This window comes from Sarcophilus harrisii, chromosome 2, assembly GCF_902635505.1.
Source record: "Sarcophilus harrisii chromosome 2, mSarHar1.11, whole genome shotgun sequence".
In the NCBI taxonomy this organism is placed as follows: Eukaryota; Metazoa; Chordata; class Mammalia; order Dasyuromorphia; family Dasyuridae; genus Sarcophilus; species Sarcophilus harrisii.
Window position 1 is genome coordinate 102,421,875 of NC_045427.1, and position 16,253 is coordinate 102,438,127.

A 16,253-nucleotide genomic window follows, 5' to 3' on the forward strand; every position below is an offset into this window, starting at 1 on the left:
GGGTATATTTTATTTTGGTGTAGGGTGACACTGAAAAAATCAATTAGTCTCAGAAGCAATGAAACTCTCATGTTAGAACATTCAAATTAGTTGCAAAAATAGAGGATTGAACTGAAATCTCAGAATGCCACAAATGAGCAAAAGAGCCAGTATGGATTTTCCTTTTAAGGTGGAAGAAAAAATACCCATTTTAACCAATTTTTACTTACTTTCAGCTTGTCAGTTTCAATAGAGCAAGCATGTATTACTGACTGTAGACAAATTATTTTGCTAGGTGTTGGACACATGTGTGCATGTACACACACATACACAATTCAAAAGAATCTTTGAATTAAAGAAGCTTATGATATTTTAAATGTAGAATTTTACTATCTAGTATTTATGTCTTATGTTCCAATTACAAAAGACATCGTCTCTGCTCTTGAGACAAGACATGCAGCACAATATACTAGTATTTATATACTATATTCTACATATATGTGTATATATATATGTATATATATATATATATATATATATATATATATATAGTATATGAGAGTGTATAATTTGAGTCTTAAAGACAATACATGCTACCCAAATTCACAAAAGGGGCTTCAGCGAGATAGAGAGGTTTATGTTGCCATATGAAACTGAGTAATCAAAAAGTTAACTTATTTATTGAACTGAGGGAAATGTTCCAATAATCCCAGAGGAAAAACCCACCAAGAGCAAAAAGAAAAGGAAGTGTGATTCTCTCTGCAGGGAGATATGCCAATAAGCAAAAGGATTCTCAGTTTGATGAGGGATGATTAGTCATGCCTATATAATTAGGGGTAGGGAAATGGAGATTATGGCCTTCATTAAATTAGAGCAATAATATGTTGCCAATTGAGCACATTTATATTCTTCCTTCATTTTTTTTTAGGTAGACTTGCTCTTACTAGTCAGAGTCCATTATAACATAAATAATTGAACCTCTTTCAGTGTAAAGGTTAGAGAAGTATCTTCAAATGAGCCTTCTGAACATAATCTAGCAAACTAGTAAGCAAAAAAAGGGGAAGGTAAAGAATGACTGAATAGAAAACAGAAAAGAATTCACCTGCCTTGACTGACACCATCCTTCCTTTTCTGCCCCCATGCTTAATCCAAGTTCAGTTTAGTTCCAAGTTGTTCCTGAAACATGGTTTCTGAAACATGACATGTCTATCTGAGATGCATGTAGAGAATAATCCCATTTTTATGTATTTTCTCTCGTTCATTCCCAAGTCTGAATTCATCTAGGAAAAATCACTCATATATTCCCAGGAATTTAATTTTTTATATGTGTCATGATCTGAATTTTAAGCAAAGTTATGAATATTTTAACATCAATGACACAATCAGCTTCCACAAATCCCCACCTGAAATTTTCCAATTCTACCTAGAAACTTTCACCCATCCCTGCAACAGATTTGACCTTGAACTTTAAAGACTGTAGAATCGAAGTTGAAATTTTCTATTTTTTTCTATGTCTTTCCCTTTGGGGGCTTCAGGCTTTGGGGCAAGGGTACAGGTAGAAGGATAGAAGAATGAGGACATTTATAGGAATAAGGATTAGGTTTCATTTTCTTCTCCTTTCTTTTCCCTACCTTTCCTTAAGCTTTGAAAGTGAATTCAAGTTCATGTTCACGCCTTAGTACAAGTTTTACTCACAGTGCTTCCCTTCTAACAGACAACATTGAAAAGCAATATTCTGTGCCTTTAAGAAACGTCTTCCCAACAGTTCACATGGAGCCAGAAGCAGGAATTGTGTTTTGTATGTTTATGAGCTGCTGGTTATGTGATAACTGGAATTACACCGACTTTGAAATACCAAGTTCAGATGGAGCTTGTGGGGATTTCTGAACAGATTTGGTTTGGCTTAGATGGGGCTTGAATAATGCCTGTGGGGGAGAGGGATAGAATAAAGATGAGCCAAATCAGAGCTTTACAAGTCACAGATCATTCACTATAAAACTGATTTCTACAATGTAGAATGTACAATGTAGGCCTCTGAGGACATTCTCCCCAACCATAAACACCTTCTCAAGCTTGGACCCTGAGGCTGGTCCCTACAACTTCTGAGGAGTGAATGTCGTTGAAATATTTAAGTGCTCCACAAATACAATATCTCCCTTAGAAGACACTGGTGAAAACACACAGGAAAATTAATGGAAATAATGATTTTTCACATTTATATTGCAAATTTAGTAGTTTATAAGTCACTTTCCAGAGAATGGTTCACTAAGTTTGGTAGTATAGATATAATTATCTCCATTTTAGTAATGAGGAAACTGAGGCTCATAAATGTGGAATGATTTGTTCCAGATAAAATGAAAGGATGCTAGAACACATAGAAAAGCTTAGATATTCCAGTAAATATTCCAGTAAATCTTTAAAAATACACCAGAAGGAACAATGATAAAGTAAACCAAAGAAAATTCTCCCAGTCTAGCAATGCAGAAAAAAGACTTCTAGAAACTTTAAAGAATAAGTATAGACTATTCAGGATTGACAGAAAACATGACAAACTGTCTAGAACCATAGCAGGATACAGGGTGCTCTAGTATATTCACAGCATCATATGACCAGACTAGTAGCCAGTACATTGCCTAGGCAGCTTCAAAGAATAGCAAGACATAGTTGGAGGGTCAACATGTGGAGGGTCCACTCTCACAACCAGTAGGAAAAAAGCCAAAGGAGCACCTGAGAAGTCAAAAATCTAGAATTTTACAGGATAGACTTCTAGTAGCATAATTGAATTTTTTAGTTGGGGCCTATCAGTATCATAGCAAAGGATGGAGCCAACTGCAAGTTTTGAACTCTGCAAAGAGAAAGAGATAGAAAAGATGCCAAAGACAAACAAAAGACAAGTCACTAATGAGAAAGAACTAAATTCTAAGAATTCTTGTGGAGGGACAGACATAGTCTTAGCTATCCTGTTGAAATTTAAATGCAGCCCACCCACCCCAAACAATATTTCAGAATTAAATCTGAAAACACAAAAAGCCAACCCAGAGACAAATGTAGGAAATGTGAATAAAAAAAAAGAAAATGATGAACAAAATAAAGGAATACTATGGATTAAGGAACGACCAAAAAGCAGTTTAGAAGAGACCATCTTAGATGAGAACAATGCAAAATGGAGCCTTAGAGTAAAAGAATGGCCCTCATCACAAGGACCACAAGACTTGTACAAAGAAATGAATCAAGGGATACAGAATATAATTTAAAATGAAATGAGAGTTTTTGAGGAAAGAATGGGAAAGAGAATTGGTAGGTAAGGAGAAAAGGTGGTAAATCTTACCCCTTATAAGAAATAGATTCACTGAAAATTAAAATGGGCTAAATTGAAAGGATTTCCTGAGGCAGCATACACACACACACACACACACACACACACACACACACACACATCAAGATTAAAAAAGTTAAAAGATTAAAACCAAGTATGTGTTAGAAAAAAGTGATATGCCCCACCCCCTTAAAGAAGACAGCTCAAAAAAAGATCATTTGAAAATCATCAGACTTTTCAGGAGCTAAGATAGAGTAGTAAATAGTAAATCACCATAACTCTTCCATATTTACCTCCAATCAAACAAAAAATCGTGCCCCCAAACCAATCCTAGAACAGCAAAATCAATTAAAAAAAAAGATGGGGAGAAATAATCTTTGAACCCAAGAAACTTGGAAGATCAACAAGAAAGGTTTGTTTCCCTCACGTAAAGGGGGAGAGTGATCCAGGACAGGAAACATCTCAGCAAGCCAGCAACAAACCAGTGGTAGATTCTGAGCCCCAATGTCATGGAAAAGACAAATGACATCAGGACACTCCTGCCACTTCCAATGCCTCAGCATAGTCAGGGAATGGTGGACTCAAGCATGGAAAACTGCCAGGTGTTTTAGTATAACCCCGGGGCAAAGAGAAAACTTCTAGCAGCCAGACTCCACATGCAAACAGATAAACGTCAACTCTAGGAATGTGTAAGCAAGCAGGCAGCTGAGTCCCTGCCACATACTTCAGGATAGCCCTGGGCAAAGAGGCACCTTCCAGCAGCTAGACCACTATGTGTGTCAGCCCCAGGAAACATAGAAACACACCCACTGACCTCAGCACCTGTCAGACAGTATCACTAGGAACTTCTCCCAACTCAGCATTAGGTAAACTACCAAACCCATAGAGCCTGTAACAATGTCAGCCATCCCCTCAGCATTACACCAGACTTAAGGATCTGTAGTGGACTTCATGGCAACATCAGTGCAATACCAGGTAAACAATCATATACAGCCTGTGGCAAAAGAAGTCTGAGAAGTGCCCTTTTCACACTGGAACCAGAGCTCAAATTTAAAAGAAAGAAAGAAAGGTCCAAAAAATAAATAAATAAAAAAGCAAAAACAAAGAGTCTGGTCACAGAAAATAATTATGGTGACAAGAAAGATCAAGATATAAACTCAGCAGAAGGCAATGATATCAGAGAACCAATGAGCAAAATTCCAATGAAAATAGGGAGTTGTCTCAAGAGCATAAATAATTTATAAAAGAGCTCAAAAAGGAGTTTAAAAATCATACAAGGGAGCTAAAAGAAAGAGTGGGGAAAGACATGGGAGTGATGCAAGAGAATTATTTTAAAAAGTCAACAGCTTGCAGAAAAGAAAACAATTGCTTCAAAAGTTGAATTGGCCAAATGAAAAAGAAGATACAAAAATCCCCCTGAAGAAAACTACAATTGGTCAAAAGAAAAAGAAATTACAAAAGCTAATTGAGGAAAACAACAACATAAAAGTTAGAATTGGGCAAGAAAAAGTGAATGATTTTATGAGATATCAAGAATCAATCAAAGAAACAAATACAAAAGAATGAAAAAAAAGGAAAATAATGCAAAATACTTCTTGGGAAAAACAACTGACCTGGAGTAGATCCAGGAAAGACAATTTCAGAGTCACTTTATTGAAAGTCATAATGAAAAGGAGGATCTGGACAGACTCTTTTAAGAAAGTATTAAGGAAATCTTCCCTGAAGTTCTGGAACCAAAAGCTAAAATAGGTATTGAAAGAATCTATTACTAATCTCCTGAAAGAGATCTCAAAGTGAAAAATCCAAGGAATATTACTTCAAAACTTCAAACTTCAAAAACATTAGGTCAAGGAAAAAATACTGTGAGTCTCCAGAAAGAAACAATTCAAATATTGGGGAGCCACAATTAGGATTACACAGGACTTAGAGGCTGCGACATTAAAAGATTCAAGAATATGATACATGATATTCTGGGAAGCAAAGGAGTGAGGACTACAATCAATAATCATTTATGAAATGAAATTAAGCATAGTACACTCACAGGGAAAATGGTCATTCAATGAAATAGGATTTCAAACTTCCATAAGGAGGTCAGAATTAAAACAAAAAATTGATCTCTAATATCAACATAAGTGAAGCATTTTCAGGTTAAAAGGAAAAGAATACATAAGATAGAGTTTAACTATTTATTTCCTTACATGAGAAGAAAATTATTGTGATTGCTTTGGATCAATGAACCACTAAGAAGAATCAAATCTTTCATAATGTATCATCACACATTCTTGCTGTTATAATGTACAATGTATTCTTGGTTCTGCCTGTTTTGCTCAGCATCAGTTCATATAAATCTTTGCAGGCCTTTCTAAAATTTGCTTGTTCATCATTTTTCTTATACAACAATAATATTCCATTATCTTCATATACCACAACTTGTTCAGCCATTCCCCAACTGTTGGACATCTACTCATTTTCCAATTCTTTACTACCACAAAAAGAGCTTCTATAAACAATTTTTGCACATGTGGAAGAAGCTACTTTGAAAGCTGAAAAAAATAGTATACAAATTAGGTATAGACTAATATCTCACACTGTATATCAAGATAAGCTCAAAATCTGTGTATGATTTAGACATAGAGTGACATAATTTAGACAAAAAGAGGGATATTATAAGCAAATGCAAGAGCAAAGAGTGGCCTACCTGTGAAACAAATGCAAAGAAGAAAAATCCATGACCAAACAAGAAATAGCATTATAAAATGCAAAACAGATAATTTTGATTATATTAAATTAAATGACTTTTGTACAAACAAAATGAATGCAATAAAGAGTAGAAAGAAATCAGAAAGCTGTGCAAATAATCTTCACTGCAAGTGACTTTGATATAGGGTTCATTTCTCATGCACATAAAAAACTAAGCCAAATTTGTAAGAAAGCAAGCCATTCCCCAATTCGCAAATGATGAAAGGATATGAAGAGGCAGCTTTTAGATGGGAAAATTGGAACACTCATTCATTGTTGGTGGAGTGGTGAACTTATCTAACTATTCTAGAGAGCAATTTGAAAGAATGCTCAAAGGGCAACCAAACTGCATACTCTTAAAAAAAAAAAAAAAAGTTGTTGGTGAGGGAAACACCTAAATGTGCAAAACTATTTATAGCTGCTCTTTTTTTGTGATGACAAAATATTGGAAATATCAATCAATTGGGGAATAACTGAATAATCTGTGGTATAAGAATGGAATACTTTTGTGCAATAAGAAATAATGAACAAGTAAATTTCAGAAAAACCTGGAAAGACTTTTATTAACTGATGCAAAGTGAAAAAAAGCAGCAATGGGAAAACATTTCACACAGTATTGCAAAGTTATGTGATAACTATGAATGATTCACCTCTTCTCAGCAACACAATGATTCAACACAGATAAAAAGGACTCACAAAGGAAAATGCTATCTGCCCTTGGATTAAAAAGAAAACAACAACAAAAGCAACAACAAAAAGCAAACAAACAAAAACAAACCAAACCAAAATAACAACAATAACTGACGGTCTCTTAATGAAGATCAAAGCATTATTTTCACTTTAATTTTTTTCCTTTTGATATGTTTCTTCTTTTTCTGTGATTCATATGTAAATATTTTATATAATAGCACATGTATAACCTATATCGAATTGCTTATTTTCAGAAGACTTAAAAGAGGAAGAAAAATTTGAAACTTAAAATACTGGAAAAATGAATGCTAAAAATTGTCTTGACAATGTTTGTGGCAGCCCTCTTTGTAGTGGCCAGAAACTGGAAACTGAGTGGATGCCCATGAATTGGAGAATGGCTGAATAAATTGTGGTATGTGAATGTTATGGAATGTCATTGTTCTGTAAGAAATGACCAGCAGGATGATTTCAGAAAGGCCTAGAGAGACTTACATGAATTGATGCTGAATGAAATGAGCAGGACCAGAAGATCATTATATACTTCAACAAGACTATATGATGACCAATTCTGATGGACGTGGTCTTCTTCAACAATGAGATGAATCAAATCAGTTCCAATAGAGCAGTAATGAATTGAACCAGCTACACCCAGCAAAAGAATTCTGGGAGATGAGTATGAACCGCTACACAGAATTCCCAGTCCCTCTATTTTTATCCGCCTGCATTTTTTATTTCCTTCACAGGTTAATTGTACATTATTTCAAAATCCGATTCTTCTTGTACAGAAAAATAACTGTATGTATATATATATATATATATATATATATATATATATACACACACATATGTATGTATTATATTTAACTTATACTTTAACATATTTAACATGTATTGGTCAACCTCTCATCTGGGGGAGGGGGTGAGGAGAGGGAGGGGTAAAATTGGAACAAAGAATTTTATAGTTGTCAATGCTGAAAAATTACCCATGCATATATCATGTAAATAAAAAAGCTATAAAATAAAATGAATCCTTGATGGGTTCATCAAAAAAAAATTGTCTTAACATATAATTTTTATTTAAAATGTTATTTAAAAGCAAACAAATACTCTTGGATAATGGACCATAAAGATGATCACAGTAAAGAAAACTACAGAGAAAAAAATCATCATATCGCTTAAAAATAATAACTCTTCTTCACGTTAAAAATACAATGGATGATATACTTTAAAAAGGCATGAATAGAAACTTACCAATATGTTAAAATTATAGAGAAAAGTGAAAACAGAAATAAATCAATGGTTATTTGCAGAGAGAAAATAGAAAATAAAAATTCCCAGTAATTCTATAACTAAATTAAGGAATCAAGTTACAAAAAAAAAAAAACAAAAAAAAAACCTGCTGCAAGGAACCAAAAAAAGAAATCAAATAGTAAACAAGGTAGTTAAAATTATAAAAGCATCAATATTTATCAGTTCAAGTCAAAAATGACCTTGGAATGCTATATTTCAGAAAGCAAAAGATAAAGACTTACGAAGAAAAAAAAAAACCTACCCAATAAAAACAAGTACAATCCTAAGGTTAAAAAAAAAAAAAAAAAAGTGGATACTTAATAGAATGAGGGATTTACAAGAATTCCAGATGATAAGACCAAAGCTTAGTAGAAGTTGTTAAATTCAAGCATGAGTCAAAAGAAACTAGGAAGCTAAATGTTTTCTTTTTTAATTAATTAATTAATTTTAATACACATTGCTTTATGAATTATATCAGGAAAGAATAAAATCCAAACAAAAGAGAAACAAAGTGGGAGATAGAAAAAACCAAAAACAGAAAAAAGAAGTGAACATAGCATGTATTGTTTACATTCAATTTCCATAGTTCTTTTTCTGGATGCAAATGTCATTTTCCTTCCAAATCCTATTGGGATTGTTATGAATCACTGAACCACTGAGAAAGAACCAAGTCTTTCATAGTTGATAATCACATAATCTTGCTGTTATGAAAATTCTATTTCTGGTTCTGCTGGTTTCACTCGGCATCAATTCATATAAGTCATTCCACCAAGCCTTTCTAAAATCATCATGTTCATTTTTTTAATAGAACAATAATATTCCATTACCTCTATATACTACAACTTGCTCAGCCATTCCCCAATTGATGGGCATCTACTCATTTTAAAATTCTATGCCACCACAAAAAGAGCTGCTACAAACATTTTTTTGCAGGTGTGGGTCCTTTTTTTTCTCTTTTATGATTTTTTTGGGAAATAGATGCAGAGTATGCAGTTATATAGCCCTTTGGGCAGAGTTCCGAATTGCTCTCCAGAATAGTTGGGTTACTTCCCAACTCCACCAACATCCCAGGTTTCCCCCTTCCACCATTTATTATTATCTTTTCCTGTCATCTTAGACAATTTGAGAAGGATGAGGTCATACCGCAGAGTTGTTTTAATTTGCATTTCTCTAATCAATAGTGGTTAAGAGTTTTTTTTTTTAATATGACTTTAGATGGTTTTAATTTTCTCATCTGAAAATTTTCTGTTCATATTCTTTGACCATTTGTCAATAGAGGAATGACTTGTATTCTTATAAATCTAACATGGTTCTTCATATATTTTAGAAATGAGACTTTTATCAGAAACACTGACTGCAAAAACTTTTTCCTCAACTTTGTTTCTCCCTTTTAATCTTTTTTTCTGTTGGGTTTGTTTGTGCATTTTTTTTAATTTAATGTAATCCAAGTGGTCCATTTGGCTCTTCATAATATTCTCTAGTTTTTTTTTAAGTCATAATTCCTACCTTTTCCAAAGATCTGATAGGTTAATTATCCCTTGCTCTCCTAATTTGTTTATGGTATTACTCTTTATGCCTAAATCATATACCCATTTTGACCTTATTTTAGTATGGAGTGTGAGATGTAGGTATATGCCAAATTTCTGACATGTTATTTGCTAGGTTATCCAGCAATTTTTTATCAAATGCTGACTTTTTATACCAGAAGCTAGACCTTGGGGGGTTATTAAATATTATATTACTATAGGTCTTGATTATTATGTCATGTATATCTAATGTATTCCACTGATCCACTACTCTATTTCTTGGTTAGTAACAAATAGTTTTGATGATTGCTACTTTATAATATGGTTTTAGGTTTGGTACTGTTAAGCTACCATCGTTCATTTTTTTTTCATAAATTCCCTTGATATTCTTAACCTTTTGTTCTTCCAAATGATTATTATTTTTTCTAGTGCTATAAAATAATTTTTTGAACTTTGATTGGTATGGCACTGAACTAGTAGACCAATTTATGCAGAACTATCATTTTTATTGTATTAGTTCAGCCTACCTATGAGCTATTAATGTTTCTCAATTGTTTAGATCTGACTTTATTTGTGTGAGAAGTGTTTTGAACTTGTATTCATATAGTTCTTAGGTTTGTTTTGGCAGGTAGCCACTCAAATATTTTATTTTGTCTACAGTAATTTTAAAAGAATTTCTCTTTCTATCTCTTGCTGCTAGGCTTTGTCAGTAATATGTGTAAAATGCTGAATGCTGATTCAACTTTGCTAAAGCTGGTAATAGTTTTGAGTAGTTTTTGGATGACTTTGTAGGATTCTCTAAGTATACATAGCATATGCAAAGAGTGATAGTTTTATTGCCAGCTGTCTGTTCTAATTCTTTTAAATTTTTTCTTTTTCTTTCTTTTTTTCTTAACAAAATTACTTTTCTTATTGCTAATGCCAACATTTCTAGTACAATATTGAATAATAGTGATAATAATGTACATTCTTATTTCATCATTGATCTTATTGGGACTGTATCCAGCTTCTCTCTGTTACAAATGATGCTTACTATTGTTTTTAGATAGATACTGCTTATTATTTTAACAAAAGCTCCCTTTATCCCTATGTTCTTTATTTTGTCAAATTTTTTTCTGCATCTGTGTAGATTATCATATTATTTCTGTTGCTTTTGTTATTGATGTAGTTGATTATGTTAATAGTTTTCCTGATATTAAAACAGCCTGCATTCCTGGTATTAATCCTACTTGGTCATAGTGTATTATCTTGCTAATAAGTTGCTGTAATCTCTTTGCTAATATTTTATTTAAAATTTTTACATCAATATTCATTAGGGACATTGTAATTCTCTTTCTGTTTTGACTCTTCCTCATTTGGATATCAGTACCATATTTGGTTATAGAAGGAATTTGGCAGGACTCCTTTATCTATTTTTCCCAATAGTTTACATAGTATTGGAATTAATTATTCTTTAAATATTTGGTAAAGCTCACTTGCAAACCCATCTGCCCTGGAGATTTTTTCTTAGAGAGTTCATTAATGGTTTGCTCATTTTTTTTCTAAAATGGGATGATTTTTGCAAATATTCACTCATTTCAATCAGATTGTCATATATATTGCCATATATTTGGGAAAAATAGCTTTTTATTATTGATTTAATTTCATTTTCATTGCTGGTAAGTTCACTATTTTCATTTTTGATGCAGGTGATTTGGCTTTTTTCTTTCTTTTCTTTTTCCAATCAAATTAGCAAAAGAGTTATCTATTTCATTGTTTTTTCATACAACAAACCCTTAGTTTTATTAATTGATTCAATAGTCTTCCTAGTTTCAATTTTATTAATCTTTCCTTTGACTTTCAGAATTTCTAATTTGGCATTTAATCGGGGGCTTTTAATTTACCCCCACAGCTTTTTGAGCTGCAGGGCCAATTCATTGATCTCTTCTTTCTCTATTTTATTAATGTAGTTTTCCCTTAAGAACTGTTTTGGCTGTGTCCCATAGATTTTGGTATCTTTTATCATGATTGTCATTTTTTTGGGTGAAATTATGGATTGTTTCTGTGATTTGTTGCTTGAACCATCCAGTTTTTTTTTTAGAGTTAGATTATTTAATTTCCAGTTGCTTTTTATTCTCTTTCCTTGACCCTTCATTGAATATAATTTTTTTGCAAAATAGTCTGAAAAAAAAGCACTTACTATTTCTGCCTCTCTGCATTTGATTTTGAGGGTTTTATGCCCTAATCATGGTCAACTTTGCATCGATAGCTTGTACTGCCAAGAAAAATGTGTTTTCCTTTCTGTCTCTATTCTGTTTTCTCAAGAGTTTATCATATCTAGGTTTTCTAGGATCCTATTATCCCCGCCCCCTCACTTCTTTCTTGCTTATTTTGTGATTGGATTTTTCTGATTCTAAGAGGTAAAGATTGAGGTCCCCCACTAATATAGTTTTGCTTTCTATTTCTTTCTGGAACTGTCTTAATATCTTCTCTAGGAATTTGTATGGTATACCACTTGGTGCATATACATTTAATATTATTACTACTTCATTGTTTATAGTATCCTTTATCAAGATCTACTTTCCTTCCTTATCTCTTTTTATTAGATCTATTTTTACTTTTGCTTTAATTGAGATCAGAATTGCTATCCCTGCTTTTTTTTTTTTTTAACTTCAGCTGAAGCATAATAAAATCTGTCCCAGCCTCTTACCTTTTCTCTGTATTGTTTCTCTGTGTCAGATATGTTTCTTGTAAATAACACATTGTAGGATGCAGTTTTTTTATTCCACTCTATTATTCTCTTCCATTTTATGGGAGAGTTCATCCCATTTACATTTATAGTTATAATTACCAGCTCTGTATTTCCCTCCATCCTATTTTCACCTCTGAATATACTTTTGTTCTCTCTTTCTATCTTGTCCTTGGTACTGTTTTATTTTTTTAACCCACCTCACCCACTATTTTATTTTCTTTCATTCCTCCCCCTTTCTCTTACCTTTCTTTCTATTTCCAATCCCTCCATTTTCTTTCCTCTTTCTAATCCTTCTTTATAAGTTTAGATAAAATTCTATACCCAACTGAATGATTAAGTTATTCCCTCTGTGAGTCAAAATTTATGAGATCAACTTCAGACAATGCTCATTCTTCTAGAACCCTTCTTTATCTAGATTGTAACAAATTTTTCTAATTTGTCCCATTATACCCCTTTCCTCTTCTCCCAAGACAGTTCTTTTTCCACCCCATAATGTCTTTTTCTTTGGTATGTTCACATCAAAGTGCATACATAACCATACTTTCCAACCATGTGATGTCCTCCTCTATCTGCCCCAGTAACATATACAATTCTCAAGAATTACAGATATCATTTTTCCATCAAGGGACGTAAACACTTTAATCTTTAAATAATATGTATTTCCCTGTTTTAATTTCTATGTTTCTCTTGAGTCCTGTGTTTGAAGATTAAATTATGTGTTTAGATCTGTTTCTTTTTCCAATAGAAATGATTGAAAGTCTTTTACTTCATTGAAGATCTATCGCCTCCTCTGAAAGATGATACTGTCTCAGTGGGTAGTAAATTCTTGGTTGTAACCCTAGTTCCTTTGTCTTCCAGAATATGGCATTCTAGGACCCCCAATCCTTTATTGTAGAAGCTGCCAAATCTTGTGTAGTCATGACTGTTGCTCCTTGATATTCGAATTGTTTTTGTCTGCTAGCCTGCATTATATTTTCCTTGATATTATAGTTTGGGAACTTTACAACAATGTTTTCCTTGTGGAATTTCTTTGTAAAGGTGATCAATTTATTCTTCCAGTGACCATTTCTTCTTCTTTCTAGAATATCATGTTCTTTTTCTGGTCGTAGTTTTCAGATAGAACAATGATTTTTAAATTGTCCCTTCTGTATCTATTTTCTAGGTGAGTTGGTTTTCTATTGAGATATTTTACATTTTCTTCCATTTTTTTTCATTCTTTTCAGTTTGATTCTTGATGTTTCATTGAGTTATTATGTTCCATTTGCCCTGTTCTTGTTTTTAATGTATGATTTCCTCTAATTAGCTTTTGTATTCTTTTTCTACTTGACTAATTCTACTTTTGAAAGTATTTTCTTCAGTGTTTTTTTTTTTGCATTTGACCAACTGTATTTTTAAGGAATTGCCTTCCTTTTCCAAGCTGTTGACTCTCTCTTGCACACTTCTCATTTCTTTTCTCATTTTTTCTTCTACCTGTCTTATTTATCTTTTAAAATATTTTATGAGCACTTCCAAGAAGCCTCATTGGACTTGAGACTAATTTATATCACTCTTAGAGATTTCTTCTGTGGACATTTTGTCATTGTCTGAGTTGGTGTTTTGGTCTTCCCTATCATCATAGTAGCTTTCTGTGGTCAAGGTTCTTTTCTATTTATTGCTCATTTTCTTTTCCTTTCTTTTGTTATTTTCTCTTTAAAAAAAAAAAAAAAAAACTTTTATGGTCACATTCTGCTCCTGTGGTAAAGGGAGTACTATCCCAACCTTCCTGTGCAGTTGTGAGCCTTGGCTTTGAGCACAGAGGTCCCTTGTGTTTATAGTGGGTAGCTTTATCTGCTCATTTTGGGAAACACACTGGTTTCTCAAAATTTGCCTTGTGGGAATGAGGACTGCCCTACTGGTTTGCTCTACTACTGAGCTAGGAGTTGTTGATTTGCTGTGATTAAGACCTTCTCACTGGCTTTTCCAGAGTCTGTCTGAGCTGAGCTGAATAGTCCTTTCACCCCAGTGAGACTGACCATTCTTGAAGTTTTTTCAGTCTATCTTGAGCTGCAGAGTGGTTTCATTCCATCAATCTCTGTTCAGAGGCTTGGTTTCATCTGGTTTTCAAGGAAAACTGGAAGAGCTTGTCCAGCTTCCTGGTTATACTTCACCATCTTGGCTCCACCCCCCAGAAAGGTAAATATTTTCAAGAATTTGGAAGAGGTTCACCATTGTGAAGTTGTTGTTTGTCCTTTGTTCCCAGAGAACCATGATAAAATAATGCCAAAATATGCAAGTGAATTGAAGTTAAATGAGGGAGCATTGTGCATAGTCACCAGCCTCACTTTCTTCTCCAGAGCCATCTGAGTCCAGTAACAAGATATAGATCAAGATGAATATAGCTTGCTGTGGATACAGTGGGAGACCTTGGCCTTTTTAAGATAAGGTCTTTAATAAGACTCACTTTGAATGAGGCACTGCACATTAGTCATTAGGTCTTTGTAAGAAATGAGTAAGAGAATGTTTTTTTGTACTTGCATTCTAATGGAAGAGAATAAATGTGTTCTTCAGGACTCTAATGTTTTAGAGGCTAAAAGGAGAGAGTTAAACAAGAAAAATGCCCTAAGGATGGTTTTATTCTAGTTTAAGGGTCTTAAGAAAACAAAGAAAAAGGAGGGAAAATGTGAATATACTAGTATATACTAGAGAAGAAGGGAGGAGAAAGGTAAAGAATTTAATATCCTATTTAACAAGTTGAAGTATATATAAATAGAGGAAGGAGCAGAGAGGAACAGGTACCATATAAACTGCAGTTTTCTCTGGAAAAGAATGATTAAATACACACATACACACACATGTTTTTACTCCAATCAAAGAGTTTGTTATAGAAATGCATTAAATTGAAACAAGCATAAGTGACAACGATGCAATTACTGCATTTTTCAGATGATGTGATCTATATAGAGAACCATAGTTAACTAAAAGTAATTTAAAAATTAATAAGCTCAACAAAATAGTAATGTGTAAGATAAATCCACAGCAATCAGTAAAGACCAAAATGAAGGTCACTAAAGCATTTTTTTAAATGCCCAGTAGAAAACAGAGGGGAAAATGGAAGGAAATACTATTAAGATGATTTTGAAAGATACATGTTAAAATTAATACGTACTTTAAAAAACAAATTGAACATAGGAGAGATTCATGATTTTGTGTAAAATCTATTTTTCTATATCCAATTTTGTATATAGAAATTCTTATTTTATTTAGTGTTTGTTAAGATCAAGGTAAAAAAAATGTGAAAAAGATAGAATTACTTGACTACAGTAACATAAGCATTAACTAGCTGAGCTGGGTCCTTAACCCAAGACTTTTCTCTAAAGCTTATGCTCTTGGCGTATAAGAAGACAGTAAGTAGCACAGTGAAGAATCAAGACCTAAGTGGACAGCATCTGACCTTGTGATCAATAGTGGGGAGGAGAAAAAAGGAAGGAGGTGATGTGCGATGGTAAGGTGGATTTCTTTCAGAGAAAGTCTCAGCAGTTGCTATTTGAATTAGGACCTTTCTAATTATAGATCAAAGGCACCTGGACAAGTTGAACCAGATAAAAGATAAAAGGCAAGAGCTTAAGGGAAAAAATTGAGAAAACTCTGCAGTATCTTTAAAAAAATTCTCTCTTAGTTGCATCCAGAAATAGAGCCCTTGGGGCCATGTTTTTTTTTCTTTTTACTGCCATTTTGAAGTGAGAATTATCTGTAATTCTAAAAAGGCAATCAATCAATTAGCATTTAAAGTTCCAACCATGTGCCTGGTATGTGCTAAGCACTAGAAATATGATAGCAAAAACCAGTCCCTGCCCTCAAACATCTTACAGTCTAATGGAAGTGACAATAAAACAACCACTGTATACACAAAAAAAGATTTATACAAGCTATAGAAAAAGAACAGCAATGTCAGTTTCTGCAAGCATGAAGGACAATAGAAACATTCCAGAGATTTACAGAGATT